The following is a 16,913-nucleotide window of genomic DNA, read 5'->3' as shown; positions in this document are numbered from 1 at the left end:
ATTGATTTCAATTAATAGCTTTTCTAACTGACCCAGGGAAACTGGCCTGCCAGTCTGTCGTGTAATATTTTGCAGCTTTTTTGCATGAAACTTCTGCTGAGCTGACAATTGCCCCCCCATACTCACGAAATGGGGCTATTCAGCGAGGGTTGATGCATCGGGGGCTATTCCAGCCGGTGAGCAGGGGGGTATCACGTCGGGGTCACCAGATGTAGTAATGAATCAAGCCAAGTCCGTCAGTCTATCCCAGTGGAGCGCCTCAGCGGGTTTTCCACGTCTTTTATTATAATGGTTACATAAATCATTCTATTATGCGCATGTGCTAACATAATCCAACTACTTCGCCCCCTCCCCTAATTGGTGCTTCATCCCTTGTGTATCCCAATGGTATGCACCTGGTCAGCGCTTTATCTATGAGTCTCCTGATTGAGTGTGGGGGCGTGGGAACCACTTCAGCTTAAGAAGTGTAACATTCCTACACCAGGAGAGAGACAAAAGATTCCTGCCTTGTACCAAAGCTGTATAAGGGGGTGGAACAGAAGAAAGGTGGCTGCAGTCATGAGAAATCCCTAGCTACCACCTGAGCTGGAACAAGGACTATACCAGGTGCAAAGATTGGGCCCAGACAAGAAATAAATCTAGTCTGCAAAAAAAGCTTGTTGGAAGATCTCTGAGGGTGAGATTTTATCTGTATTGAGTTTCATACTGTATTAGTCTTAGACTTGCATGTTTTTGTTTTATTTTGCTCTATGGAGAATACAAACTCCACAGAGAAGGAAAAGTTAATGCCTTAGAAAAATCTGTGTGTGTTAGAGTGTCTAGGAACCACTCTTCTATAGCTTCTTTTCTCTGATTTCCTTTAGAAAATCTGAAGCAGGGAGCAGAAAACCATTGTCTTTTCTGAGGTGTGAGCTCAGGACCTACTGAGTATGAGACTGACATGCTGCCAACTATGCTAAGAAGGCCCAGGAAAATGTTTAGGCTCAGTGCATATAGGATCCTCCTACAGCAGTGACTGGGGCAGGGAAGGAGCTGGAAGAAGCAGAGAGATCTGGTGCCCACAGACCTGTCCTGGCATCTTTCTCAGCAGCAAAGAAATCAATTTGCCCTTCCAGTGAACAATCTGCTGGAACTAATGGCAGCACAGGGGCGATGTTTCTAAAGTATGCACCCACCTCTACATTTTAGAACTTACTCTCCTTTTTCTAGTATAGCACTTTGTATATGAATTAGGCAAAACAAACCACACAGGTAAGAGAAACAAGGGCTTGAGAGAAAGCTTGAACTCATAACCCCAACAGATAGCCCCTCTGCACTAACCAGTTGCACCCCTGAAGATGTTTTTTAAACACATTTGGGAAGCAGGCAGTTATCAGTCTCTGTGGTTCACACCTTTGCCTGGTAATTGAAAGGCTGCTGGTTCAAACTTAACTCAAGATGTGGCTTTTCAGCGATGAGACTCCAGTACATTTTAACAGGAAGAAAATCTCTATTCTGGCTTTGCCCCATTAGACTCCTTCTGCCCATCTTCTCCCCCTCCCCCAGTCTCTTTTCTTCCTCACTGGGGCCATGCAGAGAGGAGCCCCAGTCAGTCTCTGTCACAGAGAGTCTGTATCCCATAAAGGGAGGGAGGGGTCTCTCTAAAACATTGATAATGAGGAGGGGAGTGGTGCATGTTGTTAGGGGGAGACAGGATGGAGAACTAACAGTGGGGCACAGAGAGATTCCTCCAGATTTGGTAGAACCCCTGCTGCCCCCCATCAGCCAGCTGTGAGAAGAACAACTGTGGTGGGGTCTCCACATGCTGCCCCGCCCCAACTGCCAACTGTGGCAATGGGTGCTGCAGGGGTGGAGTCTGCGGGCAGCGGTGCGCAGAGATGCCCCCGGCCCTCCAGCTTAGGGGCTTTCGGGAGATGCCTGAGGTAAATGCTGCACCCTCACCCTCTCCTGCAACCTCCTGCCCCAGCCCAGACCCCACACCTGCACCCAAACTCCCTCCAAGAGCCTGCCCCCCACACTGCCTCCTTCACCACAACCCCCTGACCCTGCACCCAAACTCTCCCAGAGCCCAACCCCTCTCCCTCCCACAACCAAACTCCTTCCCAGAGCCTTACACGGGTGTGTGTGGCAGGTGGGCAGGACTTGGTCCCATTCTGGGCACCACCAAAAATTATACAAACCTGCCACCCCTGTCCAGCCCAACCTTCTGCTGATGCACCTCAGCCCACACCCGTGCAGGGTTTGAAGCTTTCATTGCTTAAATTCCAGGACGTGGAGGGATTTCAGCTCCCCTTTGCCCAGAGGGAACCTTTACCCCACTCCTAACTGGGTTCTTGTCCATGGGATCACTGTAGGGGGGCTGGGTCCCTCGGTGTCTTTTCTCTCTCTAGGATAGGCCAGGGTGCAATAACTGGGGCATCTGAGCACCGAGGACCTTCTGTGGGGCTGCCATTCCCCTTCCCCTTCTGTGGTCCCATCTGCCATTGACTCCAGCCTTTTTTCTATCCATCGTCAGCACCATCCCAAGCCAGCAGCACTCGAATCAAAAAGACAGAGTCCAGTGGCACCTTACAGACTAACACACGTATTGGCGCATAAGCTTCCGTGGGTGAATCCCACTTCGTCAGGTGAATGTAGTGGAAATTTGCAGGGGCAGGTATAAGTATGCAGGCAAGAACCAGTCTAGAGATAACGAGGTTAGTTCAATCAGGGAGGATGAGACCCTCTTCTAGCAGTTGAGATGTGATCACCAAGGGAGGAGAAACTGCTTTTGTAGTTGGCTAGCCAGGCACAGAATTCCCACTCCATTCATCTGACGAAGTGGGGATTCACCCATGAAAGCTCATGCGCCAATACGTCTGTTAGTCTAGAAGGCGCCACAGGATTCTGTCGCCTTTTACAGCTCCAGACTAACACAGCCACCCCTCTGATACTCAAAAAGACAGTGTCCCCTGCTGGGAGTAAATCACTGACCTCTCTCCTCCCTGAGCACTGACTGCCCCTCTGTTTCCTTGCCTCTCAGGCTGTGCAGATGGGACCTTTCCCTCCAGTGCTGGAGGATTCACCCTTCTCATCTACCATTGTCCCAAGCAGCACAGTGGGTGGGAATCTTAAACGTACCGAGGTGACTTAGGAGCAGAACCCCCCCCCCGACCTTCCATGCAATTGTCACTTGCCCCTCACTGAGCAGGACTGAAACTGGTGCAGGGAGACTGGTGGGCCACATCCCCTCTGGGCATGAGCAAAGCAGCAGGGTGAAAAAAAGGATAATGGAAATGCTGGGGATTGAACCCAGGACCTCATATATGCAAAGCATGTGCTCAACCACTGAGCTACATCCCCTAGCAGGTTGTGTTTGCTATGGGTTACACTCAGAGCTCTCCTGTTTCCAGAGCATCCAGTGACCTATAAGCTTCATGAGAAGCCCATTCCCCTCTCTGAGGACCAATCCTGCTCTCCTGGAGGTGACTTATTCATAGGGGTCACTTTTCAGCAGGGCCAGATTCTATGTGTGGGGCAGAGAGAGTGGGTGCCCTGGTCTCAGGGTGCAGAGATACACTCAGCCATCTCCCCTGCATTGGGTTGGGGGTGCTGCAATCCCCTGCTGCAAGGTCATAGTGGGGGATGCTGTGAGGCCCTGGTGGCAGCAGTGGTGTGGGAAGCGCCAGGTATTTCTAGGATCTGCTATTTCCACCTGCCTGTGAAGTCCAGCTTTCCCCAGCACATTCACTGCGGTGCAATTGGGTCACTATTTCCATGGCTGAACAGCAAAGAATGGCTCCCAGTTTCCCTTCTATCGGAAGCAGGATTAGCCTGTGTCAGTGCTTAATGAGGTGGATCTTGTAGATTGTTATTCATTCCCCAACTTGACAATTCACACAGTCCCTTTCCCAGGCAGATTCCCAGCACCTCAGTGATCCTGGTAGCAGGGTTGGGTCCTGAGATTTTCAGGGTTCTTTCCCCCTCCACCTGGAGTGAACTCAGCTTTTTCCCCATCCCAGACAATCCATGAAATAGCAGCAGCAGCATAAAGAAAGAGGGGAGGGAACATCTCACGGCCAGGGCTGGATGTGCCCAGAGCCCCCTGCTTGTCCATTGTTTCCATGGAATTTGGCCTCCTGCTTTGCACAAGGGACAGAGAAAGATCTTGCTGTTCCTGTGTCTGTGCAAAGAAAATTGTGCTTCTGTATGAAAGAGAGGCGGGAAATGGCCCCAATGATGGGGCAATAGCCTCAGGGTTAAGAGCAAAGGACAATGATGGGAAGGCTCACAATTGACTCAGTAGTTGCATACAAAGGTGCACGTTTGGCAGTTACGCTGGGAAATTGTGGCTCCTTCTCAGGCTCAGGTTGGCCACCCCGGTCTAGATGTAGAAGTTACAACATTTAAACTTGAAAGAGGGGCCAATTTCCCCATCATTTCACACCTTTACACCCAAACACGATGACTTTCTGAATGAACCCTCCTCGTTCAGCCAGAAGATCTTGGGGTGGATGTAGGAGTCACTGGGTAAAATTCTCTGGACTCTGTTCTGAATCAGGTCAGAGCAGAGGTACCTACTGATCTAGTCTGGCTGTAAAATCTATATATCAACACCCAATATGGTGTGAAATTAATCCTCAGAAATGGCTGTTCCCCACCCAGACCCCAGCAAAGGGCTCCCCAGGGAAGGGGGCTGTTGAGGAAGGAAAGAAGAAAGACGTCCTTCTCCCCCTGGAGGAACTGGGCTCTGCGCTTTGGACAGAAAGGAGGGGAAGGAAATGGCCACACGATGGCAGCAGAATCTAAGAAATGAAACACAATAGGCTTATGTCCACACTGCAATGAAACACCCAGGGCTGCCCCATACCAGCTCAGGCTCCCGGGGCTTGGGCTGTGGGGTGGTAAATTTGCAGTGTAGATATCTCGGCTCAGGCTCAGTACCGGGCTCTGATACCCCATAAGGCTGGAAGGGAGTGTAGCAAGTAAAAAAGGTAGAACAGCAGTGGAGTATTACCCTGGTCTCAATGGCATTTCTCCATCAGTCTGTCTGCTCTGGGGCAGGGACAATAACACGTCCTGCTGCATTCGTTATTTCAAAGGGCGGTTTAGGATTTTCATTCTCACACACGGTGCACGAAGCAGGACTCAACCCTCGGCGTAAACTAAACGAGCTGTCCACAGATTCTGGCAGCCACAATGAGCATTTGGTGTGAGAGCTGAGACCCCAGAAGGTCGGGGTCATCTGTGAGGGGACTGGACCACTGACCTATCAGCTCCTCACTCCCAAACTTTCAGTAACTCTATCCTCAGTGCCTGTGAGTGTAATTTAAACCATCAAAAGAGTCATAGTGGGCTAGACCATAGTCTGGACTTCGGGTCTGGAAAAGAGCTGCCACAATCCATAGACCAGGTTGTTATATAAAATGCACATGGATTTTAACCCTTCACATACAGTAATGGGAAAGTTCTTGGTTCAGGCTTGTAGCAGTGATGGAATAAACTGCAGGTTCAAATCAAGTCTCTGGAGTACATCCCCCACTGGGATGGGTCATTCAGTCCTTTGTCTAGAGCTTCAGTTTGTAGCAAAGTCCCTCCAGAGGTATGAAGCAGGACTGAAGACAAGATGGAGACGAGGCATCAGCCTTTTCTAGTCTCTTGCCATGTGGTCTTTGCTTTCTTTGTCCCAAGGACACTCTATCCAGCACGTGGCATAGAAAAACCTTAGAGTTCGTCCATAGGCAGGTCCCTGCAGATCTTGCTGAGTCACAAGGCGTATCTGCCTTCTCTCAGTGGGTCGATTGTGTAGCTGATGGTCTTTAATGGGCCATCAAGCAGGCTAGGCAGAACTGACACCAACTTATCTGGGGTGTTCCCCAGAAGCAGAGCACAAGTTTGAAATATGGACAGAACAGAGCCAATACTTATAACATCAACTACAAAAATGATACACATCTAGAGATAGCATCATTATAATCAGCCAATCAGAACCTCTCCATAGACCCCTTACACGACAACCTTTCTACAATATTGTCTGCAAATATAGAACAGCGGTTGCAATGGTGATCTGTACAGTTACAGATTATGTCAGTAACGTCACAGGAGGTGACATGGCATCAGTGAGACTGATACTGGAATACTGCCTCCAGTTTTGGTGTCCTCATTTGAAAAAGATGTTGTGAAACTGGAGCTGGGGCAGCAAAGAGCCACCAAATGTCCTGAGGGCTGCAGAAAAATACCTTCTAGTGAGCTATTGAAAGAGCTCAACCTGTCCAGCTTATCAAAAGAAGATTGAAAGGTGACTTCACTGAAGTGTTGAAGTGCATTAATGGAGATAAAAGATTGGGTATTAAAGGGCTCTTGAATCTAGCAGAGAAAGGCCTAACAAGACCCAATGGCTGGAAGGTGAAAAGAGACAAATTCATATTACAACAAAGGCACAAATATTCAACAGCGAGGATAATTGACCACAGGAACAAGCTACCAAGGAAAGTGGTGGATTCGCCATCTCCTGATGTCATTTCATGAAGACTAGATGCCTTTCTGGAATGTGTTTGCCCCCAAAGTAGCTCTTGTGTCATACAGGAGGCCTGTGATATGCAGGGGGTCAGATTAGATGCTCTAATGGTCTCTTCTGGCCATAAAGTCGACTAATTTCTGAAAAACTGAGTGTAGCATTGGGAGCAGCGTCTGATGTTTTCCTGTCTAGTCAGCTTGCTGCCTAGAACGAATGCTCCTTGAGTGGGGTGATCCACAGGGAGTAGCTCAAACCTCCAAAGTGCCTGGCCAGGGGCAGGACATTAGCACAGCAAGGGAGGGGTGCGGCAGTGACATCACAAAGGCCTTTTGCAGGACCTCAGACTATTGGTGAAAAGTGGTGGGGAGGTGGTGACCTCACAGAGAGATGCTGACATCAGCCAGGGCAGGAGAGGGGCGAGGGGCCAGGGAAACCTCAGAGACCCCTGTGGCTTTGCTTCAGCAAGTCTCCTTCTCCAGGTCTCTCTTTGAGGACTGAGAGAGTATTCAGGTTCACGGACGTGAGCGTCAGGAGGAACCTCTTTTGAGTTTTCTCCTTCCCTTGTAGTGATTTTACTAGAAAACAGACGTCCCTGTTTAGAAGGTAAGAGCCTTCTAAACAGGGGGGAGGGATAGCTCAGTGGTTTGAGCATTAGCCTGCTAAACCCAGGGTTGTGAGTTCAATCCTTGAGGAGGCCACTTTGGGATCTGGGGCAAAAATTGGTCCTGCTAGTGAAGGCAGGGGGCTGGACTAGATGACCTTTCAAGGTCCCTTCCTGTTCTAGGAGATTGGTATATCTCCAATTATTACCTTTAACAAATGACTACGCAGATGGTGTTGGAGAGAAGGGTTTGGATTCTTTGACAATGGGATGGTCTTCCAAGAAGAAGGATTGCTAGGCAGAGACGGGCTCCACCTCACGAAGAGAGGGAAGAGCATCTTTGCAAGCAGGCTGGCTAACCTAGTGGGGAGGGCTTTAAACTAGGTTCACTGGGGGAAGGAGACCAAAGCCCCGAGGTAAGTGGGGAAGTGGGATACCGGGAGGAAGCACAAGCAGGAGACTGCAAGAGGGGAGGACTCCTGTCTCAGACCGAGAAAGCGGGACAATCAGCGAGTTATCTTAAGTGCCTATACACAAATGCAAGAAGCCTGGGGAACAAGCAGGGAGAACTAGAAGTCCTGGCACAGTCAGGGAATTATGATGTAATTGGAATAACAGAGACTTGGTGGGATAACTCACATGATTGGAGTACTGTCATGGATGGATATAAACTGTTCAGGAAGGACAGGCAGGGCAGAAAAGGTGGGGGAGTTGCGTTGTATGTAAGAGAGCAGTATGACTGCTCAGAGCTCCGGTATGAAACTGCAGAAAAACCTGAGAGCCTCTGGATTAAATTTAGAAGTATGTAAATTTTCACTTCTCTGCCAGCAGCCTTGCAGAGCACACACCTCTCTCTCTCCCTGCTTTCCTATCACCAGTTATGTTACTACAGGAATGAAATGGAGCCATCCCGTAAAACAGCGAGTTCCACATTGTTCTTCAAACCTCAGATCATTGAAATGCAGCTTTGCATTTGAGATACTATATGACTGTAGTACACTTTGCACTGCCTGCATCTACAGTGACATCAGGAGAGGAGAAGAGGACAAGACTGTCCCTAGCATATGTGATTTTAAAGAAAGGTGAGACACACCCACCCACTATCAATACAACAAGAAGGGAGAACAGTAGCTGGTGCCAAGAGAGAAGATGCAATGAAACCCTTCTGTACCCACAACTGATGTCTGAAAAGCATCAGTCATTCTGCAGATCAAAGAAAGAAATAGCAGCCAGTTTCAGACAGATAGGATCCCTTATGACCTATATAGGAGAAGTGCACTTCCCTATAGCAGTTTCCCAACATAGTTTTCTTATGGATTTATTTATTAAGCAAAAATTAAGATTAGGAGTCTGATTTAAATTATGTACATTTTCAGTGTTAGTTAAGTATGAAACTATTGCAGCTACTTTTATTTTACTCCTGCCTTCATAAAAGCTACCGAGTTATAACAGATAATTACAAAGACTAAAGTACATGCTTTAATATAATTAGGACCGGGCAACCCAAGATGAAAACTACACCGTGGAAGAGTCCTACAACCAGGTATTTGAGGCCAATCCCTTTATCAATGGAATCCTCAACCAAAATATGAGGAAGGAGAAGAGTCACCCTCAAACTTTTGACAATAGTTCAAGGTCAGACACCAAGAAGACCAGCACCATTCGTATTCTGGTTTTGGATAAAATACTTGATCTTGCCTACATCATAGAAACCTTCATCTCTCCAAGTCTACACCCCACTACACCCTTTAGCAATAAAGTAACCATTAAACAAGTTCTGAATCAGTCGTCTTTCTTCCCAATTTAGTTTTAACAATAAAGCTGCAACTTAAGTAGCTATGGGAGATGACAGTGCAACTACTAGGTATTGGTGGGGGAAAAGTGTGCTAGTAATGTCCTGGATATACTGGCAGAGCCGGCTTTAGGGCAATTCAACCAATTCCCCTGAATCGGGCCCTGCCCCTAAGAGGGTCCCGTGCCCAAGCCCCGGTTCGGTGTATTGGCAAGAGTCAGTGCACTGTACCAGGGTGGCCCGGCTTCTCCAGGGGACAATTTAAAGGGCCTGGGGGCCCTTTAAATTGCCACCACAGCCACACTGCTGGAGCCCTGGGGTAGGGCTGTGGGGATCTGTGGGCTACTTTAAAAGTCCGTGGCTCCCGTTGCTTCTATCGCCCCAGTCCTTTAAATAGCCACTGGAGCCCCGCCGCTCCCCCAGGGCTCCGGCAGCTGTGTACATGGCCAGGGCTGTGGAAGCAGGGGAGCCCCTGGTGGGGGAGGGAGGAGGAGGAGGGAGCACTTACCATACCGGGTGGTCTGTACCCCCTGTACCCGCACCCCCTGCCCTATCTCCAGCCAACCCCTGCCGCACCCCCCTATGGCCCTGCTTGAAGCCAGCCAGCCCACCCCACCCACCCCTGTCTCCAGCCATTGCTGCACCCCTTGCCCTGCCTGCAGCCAGCCCCATGTCCCCTGGTGCCCTGCAATTCCCTGGGCACTAACCCTGCACACCTGCTTCAATGATGGGAGAAGAGAGCAGCTGGTACCCACACATGTGCACACCCTAGGGTGACCAGACAGCAAGTGTGAAAAATCCGGATGGGGTGTAACCCTTCTGCCCCTCTGAGTTGGCAGCATCAAGGGCCGGGTTCAGTATCCAGGGGTTCCGTTTCAATAACACAATGCAAAACCGGCTCGAGCCCTGACCCAGTGACCTGGGACAATTACATACCACCCCCCCTGGGCGCCTCTAGGAGGCAATACTTCCCCACTCACAAGCACAGAGTCCAAATGTAGCAAAATCCTTTTAATAAAGGAGGGAGTGGAGGTTACTAGGATCCTATATAAGAAAATCACCCCAAAATTGGGACTGTCTCTATAAAATCGGGACATGTGGTCACCCTAGCACACTCCCAGGGAGTGGCGGGTACCCACACCTGGGACCGGGAGCTCAGTTCTAGTTCAGTCCCAACATTTTAAAAAATAACTGACTGTAGGTTTACCCTAGAGCCGCATCTTCCCAGCCAGGTCAGACTTTTTGGGTCGTCAACTGCTGTCCGGGAGGAATTTTTAAATATGGACATATGGTAACCCTATTGGTACCAAAAATACATACTCTGGCACATCCCTTAAATCAGAACTTTTTATAGGGAACCGGTTGCTAAGAAAGGAAAGGCTTTTTCTTTAACCTTTTTTTTTTTTTAAGTCATCCCTGCTGGGGCCCCGCCGAAAATGTTTGAATTGGGTGGGCCCCAAACTTCCTAAAGCTGGCCCTAACTAGTCTGTTCAGTGTTATATGCTAATGCAAACACTGTAATAGAGCATTAATGTCCCAATGTACTGTAGCTTGTTTTAACTTACCATAATACTAGACGTGGTGCATGTGAACATTGCCGTAACGAGGGCAAGGTGAGTGAGGCACTTGCCTCGGGCACGGAAAGTGAGGGGCTCAGAAAGTCTCTCCTTCAGCGGCAATTCAGCAGCAAGTCCTTCCCTCTGAGAGGGACTGGGGGACCCGTTGCCGAATTGCCACTGGTTGTGATCAATGGAGAGGGGCGGCACATACGGCTCTTTTGCAGAAATTTGTTGGTGGATCCTTCCCTCCAATAGGGAAGAGCCAGACATGCTGCCTCTGTTCCTTGCCTTGTGTGCAAAAATCCCTAGTGACGGCTCTGCATGTGAAGCTCTCTTAAAAGCTGACACTACAGTAGTGATATTCCCAAGCCAGCATGCATAGGGCTGGGAGTGGGGAAGGAGTGCATTTAGGTATAGGTAACATCTCTCACACCAAACAGGAACTTTTCCACAGTTCATTATTATACCTTGTCTTACAAACACCAAAAACTATTACATATACACAAAGGTCAATAATCCCCCCCTCCCTATATATACAGAGTTGTGCTTCTGCATATAGGCTCTATCTCAGATTAATATTGAGCTACCAGCTGTTCAGGAATCAGTAAAGAGTCAGCTGCCAAGCCACATGCTGAATCCTATTGCAAACAGTATGGGTGACCCCTGAGGCATTCTGAAGCAAGAGATTACTGTAAAACTTTAAATAAGACGCAGAAAGAATAAACTTTTCCTAGGTTTTGTTTCTGTCAGATTTATTTTATTATGTATAGTAGGTGTTTAATATAAATGTAACCCTTCTGCCCCTCTGAGTTGGCAGCATCAAGGGCTGGGTTCAGTATCCAGGGATTCCGTTTCAATAACACAATGCAAAACCAGCTCGAGCCCCCACCCAGTGACCTGGGACAATTACATACCACCCCCCGGGTGCCTCTAGGAGGCAATACTTCCCCTCTCGCAAGCACGGCATCTGAGTGTAGCAAAATCCTTTTAATAAAGGAGGGAAACAATGCGGCATCACATTGGAGAAACACCACAAATAGGATTATAACACAAACCATAAGCAACAAAAACCCACCTCCAAGTATGTTTGGCAATGTCCTTTCCCCCTTAGGGTCTTAAGTCCATTCACCCCAAAGTCCAACAACCCGAAAGTCTCTGGTCAGTGCCACCCCTCGAGTTCAAAAGATTATCTGCAGTTTTACCCCCCAGCACGGGTGGAGATGGAGTGGGGAGACACACAGAGGGTGTTAAGGGGCACCTTACATGGGCCAGGGCCAACTGCTCCACCTCTCCGTGGAGTTCTGCTGCAGCCTTCGCCACAACCAGCTCCACTCCACCAGCTGTGCCGCTCCTCCAGCCGACCCGTGAGCTGCTCCAGCCATCCCCGCAAACTGCTCCACTCCGCTCTGTTCCATGGGCTGCTCCAACACGCTGTCAACTGCTCAACTCTGCCAGCCGCTTAGCAAGAGATCTTCAGGCTCCCCCACTAGTTAATACAGCACTCAGTGATCTCAGCTCAGTAAGTTCAGCTCTTTTAGTGATTTTAGCTCTTAGTAGGGGAGCCCCAGTGCTGGCTACTGGGCCAACATGAATTCAGCTTAGCAGCCTCTAGATGGACTCCTAAGGGAATCAAAATTAGCTCTGCTGTTCAATAGTGGAGAGAGGAAGATGTGCAATGGGTGTTCCAGGCCCTCAGAAAGGGGCCATACCACAGCACCTGCATGACCTGCTGGACTTTGACGCATTTATTGTCTCATTCTATAGATAATGTGATTGTAACACAATGTGACTGAAATGAAACCACTTCCAGATGAGGAAACAACAAAAGAGAAAAGCCATTATTGCATTGGCTGGGAATCAAACCCAGATCAACTGCTTGGAAAGCACCTACACACACCACTATACCACCAATGCATCTGGCAAGAGTAGCTTTCCTGCAGACTCTGTGTGCTGGCAGAGGAGTGACACATGACCACAGAGGTAGTGAGTAGGGTGGATGGGCTGGAAGCTGCCTGACAGCTGGGAGCAGAGTTACCATCCCAGTGTGACTGAAAGGGGGCAAAGGTGAAAATAGAGCTCATTGGGAGCTGGCCCCACACCAGCCCCAGCCCTAGGAGAGCGGAACTGAAGCTCAACTTCAATCATAGAAAAATCTTTCCTGAGAAGGAAGGGGACAGCTTGTTTTAAAGACCAGGTTTGTGTTTGTTCCTGCTACATACGGAGGGGCTGGGTAGTGCTGATTCCAACCCCCAGACTCTGGGAGGATAAGGAACAAATTCAGGCTGCCAGTGACCTGCAGGAGGGAGATGATCTTTTGACAGTGACGGACGCCTCATCCTAAAGGCCTCTGTCTGCCCCCTTCCAGTGACTGTTTGGTACAGGAATGCAGCCCCCACTCCTGGGTCTCTCCTGGGGAAATAATGTTTCTGTGCAAAACACCAAAGCTTTTAACAGAAAGGAAGAAAAGGAAATGGCCACATGATGGGACTAGGACATAAGGAATGAAACACAAGATCCTTCTTCCCCGTGCATTGACTTTTAACCTTGTTTGTGGTGGTGGTGTATCCATGTTGGTCCCAGGGGTCCTCTGGGGTGCCGGGCATTGGCCACTTTCGGGAGAATGGGTGAGATGAACTGGTCTGACTCAGTGTGGCTGTTCTTATGTTCTAACTGCTGGTTATGGAGGAGACGACCTTCCAGGCTACACAGAACTGAAGAAGGGTGTTGGGTTATCTCCACAGCTCTTTCACCAACAGAGGTTGGTCCTCTGCAAGCTCTTACCCTCACCCGCCTTGTCTCTCTTGGACTCTGAAAAGTGTTTTCTCTCCACTCCCCTTGGAGAGACGTTAAGTTTCCTTTGGGCAACTATCAGGCTGAAGCAATTGTATTGACTGTGACACTAGAATTGAAGATTTAATATTATAAATAAATGAGTCTAAACCTGAGGTTCTGGTTTTCACATTGGTTTTTCTAACTCAGTTCCCAATTCTCTTCTAGAAAGGCCTCCAGGACGCCTGCCCAGCCCAGCAAAAGTGGCCAGGAGAAAGCCCACACTGCTGCTCTTTCAGGTAGTTGAAGGCTGCTATGAAACCCCCCTCACTCAGTCAGTCCCCAGTCTGTGGCAGTGCCTGGGATTCTTCCTCCTAAGTGCAGGACTCTGCACTTCTCCTTGTTGAACCTCCTCAGATTTCTTTTGGCCCAATCCTCCAATTTGTCTAGGTCGCTCTGGACCCAAACCCTGTCCTCCAGCGCTTGGATTCTTTACATGCTTTCACAGAGCGAAGAGCACATGTTCCATGATTTCATAGGGCAGTTTTGTGCTATCGGGCGCTTTCCCTGTGTGAATTTGACAGGTGGATCAACATAGAGACACATTGTGACCCTCTCAGGGTGCTGAGGGCTGTGAGTCTCCTTGTTGCCACCTGCCACAAGGAAGAGGGAGTTTTGCATTTGGCAGCTGGATGTTAGTGACCAAACTCACCAGCCTGCTGGAACTCAAGCACCCTCCTCTGAGCTACAGCAGCCACCCTAACCCCTGAGTTACTTCAATGTGTCCCCCTCTGGGGTCCAGCCCGGATCACCAGATACTCGGTGAAATCCCAGATCCTCTCTTCCCCAAGTATCCCAGGTTACTAGTTTTACTGTGGACCATTGCTACTGTATCTCACACAGCACCTGAGTACAGTTATCGAACAAGCAAAAAAATTTATTTAACAACGGATAGAGATTTAAACAAATAAACGTGAGTGATGGAAACCAACTGTTACCACTAAACAAAGGCAGAAAATGATAGAATAGAAAGGCCAGCACAAAAAACAGAGAGGAACAATAAGATACTAAAAGGACAATGGTTGGAACTCTCCATTTCTCTCAGTCTTTGGATTGATGGGTACTAGAGCTGTAGCAACAGTTGAGGAACCAGGGTAAATTAAATCTAAGGTTTGAGCTGCTAGTGAAGCATTTTCCACACTCACGGCATTCATAGGGCCTCTCTCCTCCGTGGATTGTTTGATGCCTAATAAGGTGCGAACTGCGATTGAAGGTTTTCCCGCACTCAGTGCATTCATAGGGCCTGTCCCCTGTGTGGATTCTCTGATGTACAGAAAGGGCTGAGCTGCTAGTGAAGCTTTTCCCACACTCACAGCATTCAAAGGGCCTCTCCCCTGTGTGGATTCTCTGATGTTTAGAAAGGGCTGATCTTTGAGTGAAGCTTTTCCCACACTCACTGCATTCAAAGGGCCTCTCCCCTGTGTGGATTCTCTGATGTTTAGAAAGGTCTGAGCTGCTAGTGAAGCTTTTCCCACACTCATGGCATTCAAAGGGCCTTTCCCCTGTGTGGATTCTCTGATGTTTAGAAAGGTCTGAGCTGCTAGTGAAGCATTTCCCACACTCACGGCATTCAAAGGGCCTCTCTCCTGTGTGGATTCTCTGATGTTGAGAAAGGTTTGAGCTGCTAGTGAAGCATTTCCCACACTCACAGCATTCAAAGGGCCTTTCCCCTGCGTGGATTCTCTGATGAACAGAAAGGGCTGATCTTTGAGTGAAGCTTTTCCCACACTCACTGCATGTATTTTTTCTCTTTCGGCTGAGGATATCCTGCTGTGTTGTGGTTTCCATGAGGACCTTCTGAGTTCCCCAAGAGGAAATAAATTTATCCACTTTCTTCCCTGGCTGGTTTCCTTCATCTGTTTTTGGTCTGTGCTGAATCTCCCAGGATTTTCCCTGCTCATGACTCCTGGACACATTCCTTTTTGATCTTTGCGATAATGTTCTGTTTTTACCCACTGGCTCAACATTTTCAGGCTGAGAATTCTGCTCCTCTTTCTCACATGCCATTGCATCACCTGCTGTGACAGAGACAGAAACCTCAAACAGGGATGGAAAGGGGAAGACCAAACAAAAACAAGTGCTGAAGACAGGTCAAATAAAAATCAGGAGCTGAACTCCCCCAAACTCTTCCCCCAAATAGGAGAGAGGAGGGGGATGAATTCAGCCTTCACATCCCATCCAAATACGCAGGGGGAAGGGAGGAAGCTACTGCCTGGTGTCTGCTAGGATCTATAGGAAGCCATGAACTATATTTACCCTGATGATACGACCCCTGCTAGGGACAATAATGAACTGAGAGACCTCCCAAGGGCTTTGTTAGGCATTCCAGATGTTTCCTTCAGGCACTTACAGATTCTGAGGTGGTTTAATGTTTCCTCACCTGTGCAGGGAGTTCTCAGGATCTCTCTTTCCTCTGCACCCTGGAGGTCTGGGACCCATGGCTCTTCCCCTTGTTCCAGCTGGGAGATCACATCACGCTGGAAAACTAGAAACCCTGCTCAGATGAAAGAAAACAAAGGAGTTCAGTTGATTTCATAAGACTTGGTCATAAAAAAACAAACATTCTATTAATTTAACTTCAGTGCTTAGTGTGGCCTGGTGGGCCAGGGGCAGTTCTCACTGAAAATGCCAAAGTTAGGGCAGGCTGAAAAAGGGAGAGCAGATGCTCCCAGAACTGCTGGTTAACACTGAAGTTAAACTCACTGACCAGTCACCAACTGGGTTATCGAGAAGCTGAAAAAAGAAATCACACGGCCCCCTTTATTCCATCCCAGTTCTCTGGCTCCTAATCAGCAGCGAGGTCCAGTACAGTGAGAGGTTATTTAAAAACTCTGCTCACATAAACAAAGTGTTCCTCTGACCCCAAAGGGTCACAGCCACATCACCAGGTCAGTATAGGTTTGGATATTACCCAAAATTCCATCCTTCCAGACAATCCTTTAGCATCTAAACTAAAGGTTTAAACGAAAGAAAGACAGAAAGAAGTTAAATGGGAAAGCAGTCAGATACATTCCAAAATGGATATATCAGGTTCTTAGCAGTATTGGTGAGTTGCTGGCTTGAAAGTCTGTCTGGAACACATCCACAGCTTGGATGGGTTATTCAGTCCTTTGTTCCAGGGTTCAGTTTGTAGAGGAGTTGCTCCAGAGGTAGGAAGGGGGAATGAAGACAAAATGGAGATGATGCAGCTGCCCTTTACATTCCTTTTGCCGTGTGGCTTGTACTTCCTGTGTCCCAAATACAAGATTCACAGCACGTGGCATGGAAAAGCCTTGAAGTTCTCATTACACAGGCATACCCGGCATGTCTTGCTGACTCAATAGGTGTATCCCCTTGGTCCTTTCCATGGGCTCATTATACAGCTGATGACTCTCAATGGGCCATCAAACAGGGGGCAGTGCTGATGCCAATATATCTGGGGGTGTCACCCAGAAACACTGCACAAGTCTGGAAATACAGATATACCCTACATATCTATAACTCACAATACAAAGGTGATACAAACATAGAAACAAAATTATCATACTTGGCAAATCATAACATTTTCACTGACACCTTACATGGCATAACTAGCACGATTCATTGCAATTTTATCAGATTATATTATTATTTTATTATTAATACCAAAATGTCTCA

The 16,913-nt window shown here is 48.3% G+C and overlaps 1 protein-coding gene and 1 non-coding gene across 2 annotated transcripts in view; one reads left to right on the top strand and one right to left on the bottom strand.

Annotated features, from left to right (window-relative positions):
• The window catches only part of LOC120381455 (zinc finger protein 271-like), a gene marked incomplete at both ends in the record, with an annotated part of 75,324 nt that overhangs the window by 8,300 nt on the left and 50,111 nt on the right, over positions 1 to 16,913 (top strand). The gene's annotated exons all lie outside the window — the stretch shown is intronic.
• TRNAA-UGC lies at positions 3,271 to 3,342 on the bottom strand. The gene has a single exon. It is a non-coding gene; the product is annotated as a tRNA-Ala (tRNA).

The sequence above is a fragment of the Mauremys reevesii genome, linkage group 14 (genome assembly GCF_016161935.1).
Source record: "Mauremys reevesii isolate NIE-2019 linkage group 14, ASM1616193v1, whole genome shotgun sequence".
Classification (NCBI taxonomy): domain Eukaryota; kingdom Metazoa; phylum Chordata; order Testudines; family Geoemydidae; genus Mauremys; species Mauremys reevesii.
The sequence above is the reverse complement of the archived record's forward strand: the minus strand, read 5'-3'. Positions and strand labels throughout refer to the sequence as shown.